This window comes from Theobroma cacao, chromosome 9, assembly GCF_000208745.1.
Source record: "Theobroma cacao cultivar B97-61/B2 chromosome 9, Criollo_cocoa_genome_V2, whole genome shotgun sequence".
In the NCBI taxonomy this organism is placed as follows: domain Eukaryota; kingdom Viridiplantae; phylum Streptophyta; class Magnoliopsida; order Malvales; family Malvaceae; genus Theobroma; species Theobroma cacao.
This window is the reverse complement of record NC_030858.1, coordinates 17,479,791-17,495,551: the sequence shown is the minus strand read 5'-3', so window position 1 is coordinate 17,495,551 and position 15,761 is coordinate 17,479,791.

Sequence of the window (15,761 nt, the reverse complement as noted above, 5' to 3'; positions counted from 1 at the left end):
CACAATCAGTGCCATTGTGTACATCCCCCCACATCGTGCACACGGGCACTATCATCATCTATCTCTCATGCCACCATCATCACCGGCATGTGCATCCCCCAATCGTGCACACACACGGTTACAGTCATCATACACAATATCAATCATCATGCACAACACACACACACACACACATATATATATATATATATATATATATATATATATATATATATATATATATATATATATATCATCATAATGCAATAGTGCATGAATACATAGCAATCACATATCACAACATAAAACCATTTAGCAAAAGCTTGTTCCCAAGGCACTTGTTTTTATGAAAAAAACTTGATAATTCATTCAAATGTGTGGCAAATACATTATATTCCCCAAAATAAATTTTGAAGGCAGTTCACTCACCGGCATATTGCTGAGCCTTTAGCTGACTCTAATTCCCCTAGTGATCCAATTAGGGTGATGGGGCTTCGTTAGAATCTACCATCAAATTAACATTACCATAATGTCAATTCATACTTATAAACCCTAAAAGTTATCCTTTAGCAAGCTTTCAATTGCCACTTTAAATGGCTATCTATGTTCACTATCTTAATCACTATAAAATGAATGAACATCCTCAAAAATAAAACAACTCATAATCCTAATTACTAGCCATTATCCACAGCTAAAAACAAAGCTTAGTTCATCACTCACCCTAGGGTTTCTTTCTAGTTGAATTCTCTTCCAATAGCTTCCAAACAAATGGGGTAATTCTCTCTTTCTCTCTTTTGAATGCCCAACTAGTGAGAGAAAGTATGAAAATAAGATTTATCAAGGGTTTTGAAGTGAGAGAGTGAAAAAATACAACGGATTTAGTCAAAAGGGCATAAAGGTATGAAAATTAAAGCTAGAGAGAGAAAATTATGCAAGCTCCATATCAAGCTTCCATGGAGGTTGGAAATAACGTGAATTAAGAGGAGAAGAAGAAGAAGAAGAAGCTGGTAGAATTTCAAGAAGCTGCTAAAAGGAGAAGATATTTATAGCTCAAATTTATTCATTCCCTTGAAATTACGAAAATGCCCTTGACTAGTTAGCTTGTTCTCATGCAACCCTTTGTGCAATCTTTTTTACTGTTTTAACACTGAGACTAAGTCCATAATGGTCTAGACATGCTCAAGTTAGCAAAACTTTTAAAAGTTTGACTCGATGTGCAAAATGACCATTTTGCCCCTATTATGAAAATTATTGTCATTTCTAGTTTGCTTCGTGTTTTCATCATTACACATCATTTATGTGGTCTTATGCCTATTTAGATCTTAAAATATCATAAAACTTTCTTCTGGGAGCTTATTAGAGAAAATGACAAAACTACCCCTAGCTTGTGTTATTGTGTCTATGCCTAGTTACAAGCCTATAAAGGTTGAGGTCTCACAATCATTTTGTCAAAACATTTGAATTGAGCACTAGAAGACAGATTAAAGACCAAAACTGCCACCAAATTGTTTTCAATGGTCCAAAACTATCTAACACCTATCAAAGCTGATTTTTCAAGTATTTAAGAGGCTCTCAACGGCTAGAAAATTGATCCGAGGCTTCCAAGTCCAAATAGAGCTCAAAAATTGTAAAAACCTTTAGCATACTTTCTGCATTTCACTCCAATTCTTGTAAAAGATTTAAGCACTTTGCTTTGTACCACTTAGATCAAGTTAGTGATCATAGGTACACCTTTATTTCTCTTCTTCTTGTATACTTAGAATGTGCGAGATACTCTAAGGGAATTTATTCAAGCTTGGATTGCTTCATTGGGTGTATAGGTTCTAACTTAGCCTAGAAAAGTTATTTTGGATTTTGGTTGATCTCAGGAAAAACCATTGTAAAAGGTTGTGGCTGAGCTTGCTAAAAGCCATTGTAAAGCTTGGTGGGAGCTTGGGAATTCCACTGTTTTTAGTGATTTGATTCGAAAATCCTTGGTTGAACAATCAAGGTAATGGATGTAGGTCTTTGACTGAACCACTCAAAATTCTGGTGCATTGTCTGCTCTATTTTTGTTTATACTTTCATTCTCTCTTAAATTATTCCCTCATCTTGCTTCAGACTACTCATTATTAATTCTCAACTTGCTTGAAATTAGAAGTCAATTTAGTAAGAGCCAAAAAGTGCTATTCACCCCCTTTAGCACATTTACTTAGGACCAACATGATATGCGCTTAGCTCACCCTTATTGTTGGCTCCATTAGTTTTTAATGATAATAAAACATTCTCATTCATTTGTGTCTAATATCTTTACTTGAGTGTGCAGGAAAATTAATATATGAAATTAATCATTTAACTCCTCAAAGAGTGTATCAAAAGAAAAAGAGAAATAAAAATAACAAGATGTAACTATCTAACAAGGAGGAAGCCTATTGGTGATACAAGGAAGAATATTGGTTGACCAAGTTTCAAATTGGACGAATGGCGGGCTAAAGAGTTTGAGAAACAGAATCAACTTAGTCGACCAAGTTAGTCGACTAACTGCTCTTTGCCAGAATCTGCAACCTGAAACAGAATCAACTTAGTCAACTAAGAGCTCTCTGTCTGCAATTTGAACTAGAGTACTACAAGACAGATTAACAGCTAGAACTCATCCTCAACTGTTTCCAACAGACATAAAACTACCAAACTGCCATCAGATTTGCTTCTCCAAGTATAAAAAGGTTTTCCAACAATTAGAAACTAATTTTTTAGAAGCCTTGAAAGAGATTTGAGCCTTAGAAAGTTGAAAAACCAGAAAAGCTTCATGCACTTGTCTACACTTGAACACCTACTCTTTGCATCTGTATTTAGCACTCAATCTTGTACCACTCAGATCAACCAGTGATCATAAGTACATTCTTTTTTTATTTTTCTTGTATTCTTAGAGTGAAGAAGTCACTCTAAGGGGTTGTTCAAGCTTGGGATAGCTTGATTGTTGTAGGTTGTGGTTAAGCCTTGAAAAACCACTTTGGGTTTTAGTTGAGCCCATGAAAAACTAGTGCAAAAGGTTTTGGCTGAGCTTGGTAAAAGCCATTGTAAAGCTTGGTGAAAGCTTGTGAATTTCACAGGGTTCTTAGTGGATTTGTGGGAAAATCCTTGGTTGAAAAATCAAGGTAGTGGATGTAGGTTTTGGACCGAACCACTCTAAGTTGTTGTGCATCTTATACTCTATTTTTCATTTTCTTAAGTTCTGAAAATTAGTTTCCAATATTGTTAAGAGCCAAATTGTGCTATTCACCCCCCTCTAGCACATATTATCAAGACTAACAAGTGGTATCAGAGCTAGTTCCCTATTATTAAGGCTTAACATTCTTTGGGAGGATCCAAATGGCTCTCAAAAAATTAGTAGTGGCTAAGGGACAATCAACAAACAAACCACCTCTATTTGATGGCTCTAATTACCCTTATTGAAGCATTAGAATGTCAATTTACATTAGAGCTATAGACTATGAAATATGGGATGTCATAACTGATGGACTCTTTATGCCCTCAACCGTGAATGTTGTGACAAATGAGTTGATGCCCAAGCCAAGGTTTGAATAGACAGAGGCTGAAACTAAGAAAGTTCAAATAAACTTTAAAGCCATCAACACATTGCATTGTGCATTAACCCCCACTAAGTTTAACAAAGTCTCAACCTGTACAACAGCTAAACAAGTGTGGGAGAAACTTAGAATAATCCATGAAGGGACTTCTCAAGTCAAGGAGTCCAAAATTGCCCTCTTAACACATAATTATGAAATGTTCATAATGAAACCTGGTGAAGACATCACCAGCATGTTTGATAGATTTACAAACATCACAAATAAATTGAGTCAGCTAGGCAAGCCTATTCTTGAACATGAATTAGTAAAAAGACTACTTAGGAGTCTATAAAAAAACTAGAAGCCTAAAAGACTGCCATTAGAAAGGCTAAAGATCTTAACATCATCACACTTGATGAGATTTGTGGTTCTCTTCTTACTCATGAGCTGGAGCTTAAGGAAGAAGAAGAAAAAGACCGAAGGGAAACAAAGGAAAAGAAAAAGAGTATTGCACTTAAAGCCAGCATCCTTGAAGAATAGTTGGAAGATCTTTCCTGTGATGATGATGAAGAATTAGTTTTGGTTGCAAGAAAATTCAAAAGCTAATGAGCAGAAGAAACCGAAAACTAGCTAGAAGAGGTTTCAGGAAAGACCAAGGTGCCTCATGGAAAAACAGAAACAAAATTGACTATAACAAAAATGAGGAGCTCATCTACTACGAGTGCAAGAAACCTGGTCACTTCAAGTCTGAATGCCCATTGCTGAAAGATGAAACTCCCAAGAAAAATAAGAAATCCAAGAAAGCAATGGTGGCTGCTGCATGGTCGAACAGTGACACTTCAAGCTTTGAAACTGATGATGAAAAATCTGAGGAAAGAGCAAACATTTGTTTAATGGCACAAGAGAATGAAACAGGGGTATCCTCATCCCCCTGCATTAATTCTTATGATGATTTACAAGATGAGTATGAGTGCCTTTATAATGAATTTGAAAAACTTTTTTCAAAATACAAATCATTAAAGAAAAAGGCTACATTACTTAAAAATGATTTGAAACAAGTCAAACAAGAATTTACTTCTGTTTTTGAGTAAAGAAATATTTTGCAAGTTGAGTTAGAACACTCAAAAATAGACTTTGAGGTTTTAAAACAAGAGTTGGAAAATAAGTCTGAAGCTTTGCATATAATTCTTGATGAAAACATAGCTTTTAAATGTTTGAAAAATGAATCCTCAAAAAGAGATGTATACCACAATAAAAATTCAGCTAAAGCATTACCTAGATGTTATAATTGTGGTAAACATGGTCATTTATCATATGATTATTTTAAGAAAAGAAAAGTGCAGAAAGTTAAGAAAATCTGGGTTCCTAAGGGATCCTTTGTTGCAACTAACACTCAAGGACTCATCAAAGTATGGGTACTTATAAAGAAAAACTGAAATTATATTTTGTAGGTTGAGCTGGACTTAAAGGAGACATGTTCAAGAGCTCAACTCAAGAAGAAACAGCCTTGGTACTTGGACAGTGGCTGTTCACAGCACATGACAGAACATGAAATGTTGTTTGCTCAGTTGGATAAGAGAAAGGGAGGAACCGTATCCTTTGGAGATGATTCAAAAGGCAAAATCCATGGTATAGGTACGGTTGGTAAAAATTCCCAAACTCAAATTAGTTATGTATTGTTGGTTAAAGGATTAAAGTATAATTTACTAAGTATTAGTCAATTATGTGATAAAAGATTTAAAGTATGTTTTGATTCAACTAAGTGTGAAGTGATTCATATGAGTACAAATAAAATCTCATTTATAGGAAATAGATTGAAGAATATGTATGTAAACTTTCTTAAAGATCTTGAAGTAAATAGTGAAGTATGTCTTGTTACAAATGCTGAAAATGATAGCTGGTTATGGTATAGAAGATTAGGACATGTAAGTTTGCATACTATGTCAAAATTGATTAGAAAAAATTTAATGGTTGGGTTGCCGGATTTACAATTTGAAAATGATAGAATATGTGATGCTTGCCAACTAGGAACACAAGTTAGAACATCTTTTAAGACTAAGAAGATAGTGTCAACATCCAGACCTCTTGAATTGTTACACATTGATCTATTTGGTCCAATAAGCACAACTAGCTTAGAAGGAAAATCTTATGGCTTTGTAATAGTTGATGACTATTCTAGATATACTTGGGTGTATTTTCTTGCTCATAAGAATGATGCTCTAAAAGCATTCTTAAGTCATTGTAAGAAAGTAAAAAATGAAAAAGGATTAGCCATAGTTTGCATAAGAAGTGATCATGGAGGAGAATTTGAAAATGATGAGTTTGAAAAATTTTACAATGAAAAGGGGTTGGATCACAATTTTTCTGCACCTAGAACACCCTAGCAACATGGAGTTGTAGAGAGGAAAAACCAAACATTAAAAGAAATGGCTAGGACCATGCTATGTGAGAACAACCTACCTAAATATCTTTGGGCTAAGGTAGTCAATACAACAACTTAGATTCTTAATAGAGTCTCAATAAGACCCTTGATTTTAAAGACTCCATATGAACTGTATAAAGGTAGGAAGCCAAATATTTCTCACCTTAGGATTTTTGCCTGTAAGTGCTTTGTATTGAACAATGAAAAACAGCCCCTAGGAAAGTTTGATGCAAAGAGTGATGAAGCAATATTTTTAGGATATGCATTAAACTCAAAGGCCTATAGGGTTTTTAACAAAAGGACCTTAACCGTTGAAGAATCAATCCATGTAGTTTTTGATGAGTCAAATGCTTTACAAAAAGAAGTTCATGATGATGTAGAAATCCTAGAAAAACAAATGGAGGAAATGATCTTAGAGAACAATAAAAATAATAAAGAAAGCTCACTTAGAAGAGAAAAAGAAACTCCACCTCTAGAAAATCTGCAAAAAGCAAAAAATCAGCATGATGATCTACCAAGGAGTTGGAGATTTGTAAGAGATCACCCATAAGACCAAATAATAGGTGACATTTCACAAGGAGTTAAAACTAGGAAAGCAACTAGAGAAACTTGTGAATTTTTAGCTTTTGTATCTCAAATTGAACCTAAAAACTTTGAAAAAGCTGAAAAAGAGGAAAGTTGGATAATGGCCATGCAAGAAGAACTTGATCAATTCACAAGGAGTCGTGTATGGTCATTGGTACCTAGACTTTCAAATCACCCTATTGTTAATACAAAATGGGTATTTAGAAATAAGGTAGATAAGCAAGGAAATGTAGTTAGAAATAAAGCTAGGCTGGTTACAAAAGGATACAACCAAGAGGAAAAAATAGATTATGATGAAAACTTTACCCCCGTTGCTAGGATTGAAGCCATAAGGTTGTTGCTAGCTTTTGCATGTTTTATGAATTTTAAACTGTTCCAAATGGATGTAAAAAGTGCATTCTTAAATGGATTAATTCAAGAGGAAGTATATGTAGAACAACCACCTAGTTTTGAAGACTTTAAAAAATCTGATCATGTTTTCAAACTTCATAAAGCCTTGTATGGATTGAAACAAGCTTCTAGAGCTTGGAATGAGAGGCTTTCAAAATTTCTAGTTGAAAAAAGGGTATGATAAAGGCAACATCGATACTACATTGTTCATAAAAAGATATCTAAATGATTTAATTGTTGTGCAAATATATGTGGATGATATTGTGTTTGGTGCAACTAATGAAGCTTTATGCAAGAACTTTGCAAAGGAAATGCAGGGTGAATTTGAAATGAGCATGATGGGAGAGTTGAAGTACTTCCTTGGTCTTCAAATTAAACAAAGTGAGGAAGGAATCTTCATCAACCAAGAAAGATACACTTATGATATGCTCAAGAAATTTGATATGCTGAAGCTGAAATCAATTTCCACACCAATGAGTCCATCCACCAAACTCGACTTAGATGAAAAAGGTAAAGATGTAGATCAAAAGCTCTATAGAGGTATGATCGGCTCTCTTTTCTACTTAACAGCAAGTAGACTAGATATTCAGTTTAGTGTGTGCTTGTGTGCTAGATTTCAATCACAGCCTAAAGAAACACACCTAACAGCTATTAAGAGAATTTTTAGATACCTCATAGACACTCAAGGACTAGGAATATGGTACTCTAGAGACTCAACTCTTAGCTTAGTTGGATATTCAAATGCTAACTTTGCTGGCAGTAGAACTGATAGGAAAAACACTAGTGGAACATGCCAATTTTTAGGAAGCATGCTTGTGTCGTAGTCTAGTAAGAAGCAAAACTCAATAGCTTTGTCAACAGCCAAAGCAGAGTATGTATCACTAGGTAGCTTCTGTGCACAAATTCTTTGGATCAAGCAACAATTTAAAGACTATGGAACATCTATGCACAACGTACCAATATACTGTGATAACACAAGTACAATCAATATATGAAAAAAACCCTGTGCAGCACTTTAGGACAAAGCACATTGAAATAAGACACCATTTTATTGGAGACCATGTAGTGAAAAATGATATTAAGATAGAATTTGTGAACACTTTACATCAATTAGCAGACATTTTTACCAAACCTCTGAATGAAGATAGATTCTATAAGATTAGAAGAAATTTAGGGATGATTAGTATGAAGGAATTATAGGAAAACCTTTGGCTCTCACATAGAAAACAGAGTGCATTCAGTCGACTAAGGAAATCTTAGTCAACTAAGAGTGATCTGATAGCATTAAATAATAAGACTTAGTCAGTTTAGAGAAGGAGGAGTAAAATAAGGTAAAAAATTTGGTTTACCAAGTGCAAAGAGAAAGAAAAAATACTACCAAAGGTAAATAACCAAAATTTTAGAGGGAATTTTGAAATTATAAAGAATGAAAGTAGGGCAGCACTTAAGGGAAGGTAAGTAGTTTTTCTAAGAAATAATTGCTGACAACCTCTCCTCTTCTCTCCTCTGAAACTCGTTGCTCTAAAAACAAAACCCAAATCTTCTTGTTTGCTTTTGAAACCGAATCAAACCCTCAGAAATTTTTAGAATCAAAATGTCTAGAACATCACAAAGTAAAGAGATATCAGAAAAAAAGAAAGAGAAAAAGACCAACGGAGGAAAGAACAGGAACAGAAAGTCTGAAGAAGAAATAGAAAATCATGCCTGCTTCAGTGAGAGAAATATCTGAGAAACTAAGAGAAAAGAAGCAGAAAATTGAGAAAAAAAAAGATACAGAACCCTCACTCCACAAAGGTACTAGTTTTTCTTCTTCAAAGTTCAAGAATAAGTTGCATGAATATAGGTTCAAAAATATCGAGAATGTACCAATCTCCTATAGCAAATTTATTCATTGGAAGAGTTTTAAGGAAAATGTAGAAATCCAGACTAGTTTATCTGAGTACTTTGATGAACTAAAACTAAAAGGTTATAGCACCTTTAAGAATAGGTCTTATAGTCCAAGTTTGGTTAAAGAGTTTTATTCTGGCATTGCTTTGAAAGGAAAGGAATTAATAGATTCTGATGATTATGTAGAAAATGGTTTGAATGTTTATTTGAATGGAAAAGAATTTGTTGTGACTGCTGAAGATTTAGGAAACTGCTGAAAATAGAATGTGAAGAAGGTGAGTATGAGCTCCCCGAAAAATATGATCCATCCTCATTGTGGGAGTTCATCATTGGGAGAAAGGAAAAATACTCCTCAAAAAGCAATTCGGGTCTGATTTTTACCTTTCATATTAGAATTTTACACTATTTTATAGTAGCAAATATTCATGGTAGAAGTGGAAGTCTTAGCTACATCAGCCTCCAGGACCTTTGGCTGATGGAACATGCCTTCAACGGGGTATCTCTAAATCTGGGAAGATATATGATTGAAAAAATGAGAAGTGCCCGCAGACTTGACAAAGTTAATCTACCGTATGGGAATGTCATTACATCCTTTGTACAAAAGAAAGGAATATGGGCAAAGAGGTATGATATGGACTTGGTAAAAACCAGAGATCAAGCTATTTATTATGGGAGTTTGGTTAAAATGGGGTATATACTCGATCACGAAAGGTTCATTAAGAACCCCAAGATTGGTCCAAGAAAAGAACACAACCTACCTGCTCAACCTGAAGGAGCCTCTTCTAGATTCTCAAATGAAGTTTTTTTCAACTTGCTCATGAGGATTGTTGGAAAGTTGACTGACCAAGGAGAAAAGCTACAGAAAATTGAAGAGAGAATCACTGAGATGGAAAACAAGCTGAAGGAGAAGGAAAACATTCCATCTGAACCTGTGGCTACAGACAACTTTGCAACATTTAGCACTGCACTAGCATAGCAAGGTGCTAAAGGTTCAGCTATGTCAGCAAAAAAATCTGCTCCTCATGTTGGAAGTTATGGCATTCAAGCTGAAGGTTCCATTTACAAATCTGTCAGTCCTATTCTGCAGACTGAAGACTCTCACCAAAGGGATGATTAGCCAGCTAAGACACCTTCTCCTGAACTTCAAAGCAAAATGAATCAAAACAAGGGACTGAAGTGGTTTGTTCAGAAACAGAGAAACACCAGGCCTTTCCTCCAAATTCAGAGGAAGTTTCCATTATGGATGTCTTCCACCAAATGGTTAACGAGGGACAAGCTGAAAAAGACACTACTAGGATAGAAACTCAAAACCCTCTCATTTTCCTTTAAACCCTTTCTATGACACTGAATCCTCACCCTCTGACACATCAGATGAATAGAAGCCCCTTCCTTTGATGCTGACAAAAAGAGGGAGTAGAATGGGTCCAAGAACTAAAAAATAAATTTTAAAAAAATGTTAGGGTGGAGGAACCAAAAACCTAGGAAAGAAGAGAAAGCAGAATCAAGAGTAGGACCTTACAAAAATAGGAGATAGGAAGCAAAATTGTCCGAGGGCAATTTCAAAATACTTTTTATTAACTGCTATTTGTGCCATGGTGGCACTTGAACACTTAAGTTTAATTTTATTGTTTATATAGTTGTGTGTGAAAAGTTAATGCTAAAATGTCTATATTGTTTAACTGCTATAAATTGAAGTCTGCTGATATTTTATTATCTTGGTATTTGTACTGTCATGAACAAAATCTGCTGAGACTATGATGACATTGATTTACAAGCTGATAAATGATTTTCAATGTGGCATTGAGAATAACTTCTGTTTATAAATAGATATAGATGTTGTGTATTGAATGTCAATTGAATTATGAAGGGAATAGATAAAATCTGATGACTGTATGCTGCTATCATCTGTCAACATTCATTGCTGTAAATCATTCTAGATTTCTACACATATATATACACATATATAGTCTAAGTGTATAATGTCATTCTCTCCATATGACAAGAATAAAATATGCTAGAATAAAGTAAGCAAAATATGCACACATTAAGAGGGAGCATATACTTAGGGGGAGCAATCCTCATTTTCTACAGAAAACTAAAAAGACTAAAAGGATACTATGCTGTCAATCAATGAATGTTTTGTCATCATCAAAAGGGAGAGATTGTTGGCTCCATAAGTTTTTGATGATAATAAAACATTCCCATTCATTTGTGTCTAATATCTTTACTTGAGTGTGCAGGAAAATTAATATATGAAATTAATCATTTAACTCCTCAAAGAGTATATCAAAAGCAAAAGAGGAATAAAAATAACAAGATGTAACTATCTAACAAGGAGGAAGCCTATTGGTGATACAAAGAAGAATATTGGTTGACCAAGTTTCAAATTGGAGGAATGGCGGGCTGAAGAGTTTGAGAAACAAAATCAACATAGTCGACCAAGTCAGTCGACTAACTGCTCTCTGCCAGAATCTGTAACCTGAAACAGAACCAACTTAGTTAACCAAGTCAGTCGACTAAGAGCTCTCTGTCTGCAATATGAACCACAGTACTACAAGACAGATTAATGACTAGAACTCATGCTCAACTGTTTTCAACAGACATAAAACTACCAAACTACCATCAGAGTTGCTTTTCCAAGTATAAAAGGGTTTTCCAACAATTAAAAACTAGTTTTTTAGAAGCCTTGAAAGAGATTTGAGCCTTAAAAAGTTGAAAAACCAAAAAAACTTCACTGCACTTGTTTGCACTTAAATGCCTACTCTTTGCATCTGTATTTAGCATTCAATCTTGTACCACTCAGATCAACCAGTGATCATAGGTACCTTCTTTTACTATTTTTCTTATATTTTTAGAGTGAGGAAGTCACTCTAAGGGGTTGTTCAAGCTTGGGATAGCTTGATTGTTGTAGGATGTGGTTAAGCCTTGGAAAACCACTTTGGGTTTTAGTTGAGCCCGTGAAAAACTAGTGTAAAAGGTTTTGGCTGAGCCTGGTAAAAGCCATTATAAAGCTTGGTGAAAGCTTATGAATTTCACTAGTTCTTAGTAGATTTGTGGGAAAATCCTTGATTGGAAAATCAAGGTAGTGGATATAGGTCTTGGACCGAACAACTCTAAATTGTTATGCATCTTATACTTTATTTTTTATTTTCTTAAGTTTTGGAAATTAGTTTTCAATATTGTTAAGAGTCAAATTGTGCTATTCACCCTCCCTCTAGCACATATTATCGGGACCAACACTTATTCCCTACATTTCCCTCATAACCCTCATCATCAAATATCGAAATATTGACTGTCCCATTCCTTACCCAAGTGTTGTTTTTTAGCTTAACACCCATCTTTTTAATGTTGTGCTCATTGATAGGATTGAATAAGGCATGGGTTTTGGGTGGATCATAGTGGGTGTCAACAGTGAAGTAGTCAATAATTTCACTGATCAACATGCCATAAAAGAGGTTTTTGATGCCCTTTTGTATGGTATGGAGCATGTCATCCGTGATAAATTTGGCCAGATCAATGTGGCTATTGCATTTGATATCAAAAAGGAACCAAAGGTCATTTTGGGTGATAGTGGAATAGTTTGAGCCGTGAGGGCGGATGGTGTGGGTAATGGTAAAGTGTAAAACTCAATAAAAAAATCATAACCTCGTATAAGTAAAATGGATGTTACCATCATCAAAAACATACTAGAGATCATTTTGCCAAGTATAAATTTAAAGGATTCAATATAAGAGAGCATGAGTGACAAGAATACATTTTCCCATGACATGAGTGACAAACCTATTGCCATGGTTTACTATTTCACCATATTCCAAGTTGAGGAATTTTTGGGTGGCATTCAAGTAAAAGACTCGAACTAAGTTTTCATAGTATTTCCTATTCAATTTTAGATAGTGTGTCCATCCTAAGTATTCAAAGCTGGCAAGGTAAGGAAAATTAATGGACTCTAAGCAATCAAAATCAATGATGCACCTGGGCATTACCTTGTGTTTGGCGTAATGGTCACTGAATTTTTGAGTATGCTATGGATAAGTGAAATTTCCTATGAATGAACTCTTGTTTGAGGTAGAGGATGTCCAAGCACCAGTTAAGTGGCTTAAACCCCAATGAGCGGTCACTTTTTTGTGTTTGGGTCTCTAATTCATTTTAAAATTTTGTGAGATATGGGGGATTGGAGTGGTTTGGTAAGAAGGGATTCGAAGGAAATGTCAAGGGAGATGAGGGAACGGAGTTAATCGGAGCACTTTCATCCAAACACAACGAAACCCAAAAACTTGGAGAAAAAGGGACGTAACATTTTAAAGAATTCGAACGCAAGGTTGTGTGAAATTTTGGGGTGTTTTTGAGAGAATTTATGGTGTCGGATGCCAAAAATCAAGAAAAAAAACACAATAATCGGCTTAGAACTGAAGAATTTCACCAAGGGGTTAAGAAGATTTAAGAAGGTGAGTGAGGCGAGAGTCGCGGGTATGAGAGAAATGAAGTGTCAGGCACACTTAAAACAATACATTTGTCAATAAATTGTAACATCTAACGATAAGTCACATGCAATTGTTTAGCCGCGGGTATTAATCTATTGATAGATAGCATCATCAATCAATAGATTATTCGTGTAGGCTTTATTTTTTGTCACGTTTCCTCATCTATCGATAGATAGTGGGATCTATCGACAAATTTAGTCATGCAGACTTAGTGTTAGGCATGGTTCCTCATCTATCGATAGATAGTGAAATCTAACTATAGATTATGCCTAGTTTTTTAAAATTATTATATATATTTTGTTGGCCTACATCTATCAATAGATAGTGTGAATCTATCAATAGATTGTGCATGAGATAGTTAATGTTGGCCTCAACAAGCTATTTTTTTATAGATAATTGTCAGTTAAATTTCTACGTACGCAAGTATATGCATCGAAAGATAGTATAATGGTAAATAGAGTATCGATCCCGCAGAGAATTAATCTAAAATTTTACTAAGTACTAAACTTAGAACAATTTAGTTTTATTCAAATAATTAAAATCTGAATTCTAATTGAACTAAAAATTACTTAACTAAAACTAATCTAATTAAAAATTAAAGTGACAAGATAATTAAGTAAAAAGCAAATCAGACAAGCCTAGGATTACAGTTTCCCTCACACTTCATCTAAATCTTAACTATCTTCCTTAACTTATTTCAATGGGTTAAATTACTAACCTAGAGTCCTCAATTATTTATAAAGGTCTCCCGACTTGTCTTATAAAAATATCTATTTTAACAAAAACACTATATGCCTATGTGAATTGAAATTAAAATAGATTCATTAAGTTCAGGCTCTAATTCTAGCTACATATGGCATATAGGTATATCCCTATCCTATACACAAATTAATTAACATGATTATATGCTATCCCAATTTTAGCCTACACTAAACTCCCTTTTCCAAGTTTGTTTAGGTTCCTAAATCAATTTAATTGGTGGTCAATCAATTAAAAGCATTAAGAACAAATTTGAATAAACAATTCAAATCCAGTTAAAAATAAGTAAGAAAAAGATTAAAAAATTTAGATTACATGTGAGTTCCATTGCAATCCTAGAAAAATAAAATTAGCTTTTCATAATTGCATAGACAAATAACATTATATAAATTTCAACCATTCAGAGCAATAAGAAAAATAAAAGGCAAGGAAGAAAATAAAACAATTATTTGCAGCCTCGCTTTTCGAGTTTCTGCCTCAACTTTAAGCTTCTTGAATCTCTAAAGGTTGTCTCCCTTAATTTCTCCTAAAAAAATCCTATTTATACTAACAATCTTAACCTAAAATTCCCTAAGTTAACCTACTCATTTTAACTTTTTGGGCTTAAGAGTGTTATGGGGCCCAAACATCAAATATCATCCTTAAAATTTTTTTTCCAATAGCATTACACCTAGTCATCTTGCAATGAGTTTTTCTCTCACTTCAGTGCAGAATTGGTCAAAGTAGTCTGCATGGAAATTGTAGCTCTGTCTTTTATCTTTCTAATGGCATAAGAATCGCATCATCTGAACACCTGGAACACGAGTTATGATTAAAAGACTGAAGCATATGCAAGCAGAATTCTAGATCCTTCAAACACCATACTTTCCAAAATTAAGCCTTTTTCCCTTAAACCCTATAAAAGCATAAAAACTAATAAATAATAGCCAAACTAAAGTAAAGAAATATAGAATTAAAATAACTCACTAAAAATAAACTAATTATAAAAATAACTAAATTATAATTAAAACTTAAGGACTTAGTTAATATTAATAAAGAATTAGACTAAAATAATTATATAAAATAGAATTATCAATAATGTTAATCTATCAATAGATGTTCTTATGTGGCCTTTAAAATATAGAGTTTTGCCTTTCAAAATCATGCAAGAAGTTCCAAAATTGAGTTTTTGATCAAAAATAAGTTCAAAAATGTGAGAGAAACACTTCAAACGTCATTTTAGAATAGTGTTAGTGATATTTTTTAGGATAGAAAACTTTGATTCAAAAACAAAACGTGATCTCTTTTAGAAATTTTGTAAGGTACTTCTTGAATTGGATGGCTATGCATATGTATGCAAGATTGAGTGAAATGCATGAACGTTCATCTTACTATGAAATCAATCATTTGGCATATTAGTCATCTACATCATCACTAAGTGTTGTCAATTTTTCATACAAGTGCACGCTATCGTAAATAAGTTATACAGAAGAAGTAGAGTATCGTTCCCACATGGATTTGTTTTTAAATTTTCAATAATTATTAAAATTTTATAACAAATTAATCTTATTTAAGAAATCCAAAAATTGAAAACCTAATCAAAAACATAATTAAAATAAACACTAAATTAACCAACAAAAATCAAATATGTTGAGAAAAGCAGTATATTAAAGATCTAGAATTATGGCCTCATTCAAAAGTTCATTTAACACTAGCTTCTCTTGTTATTTATCT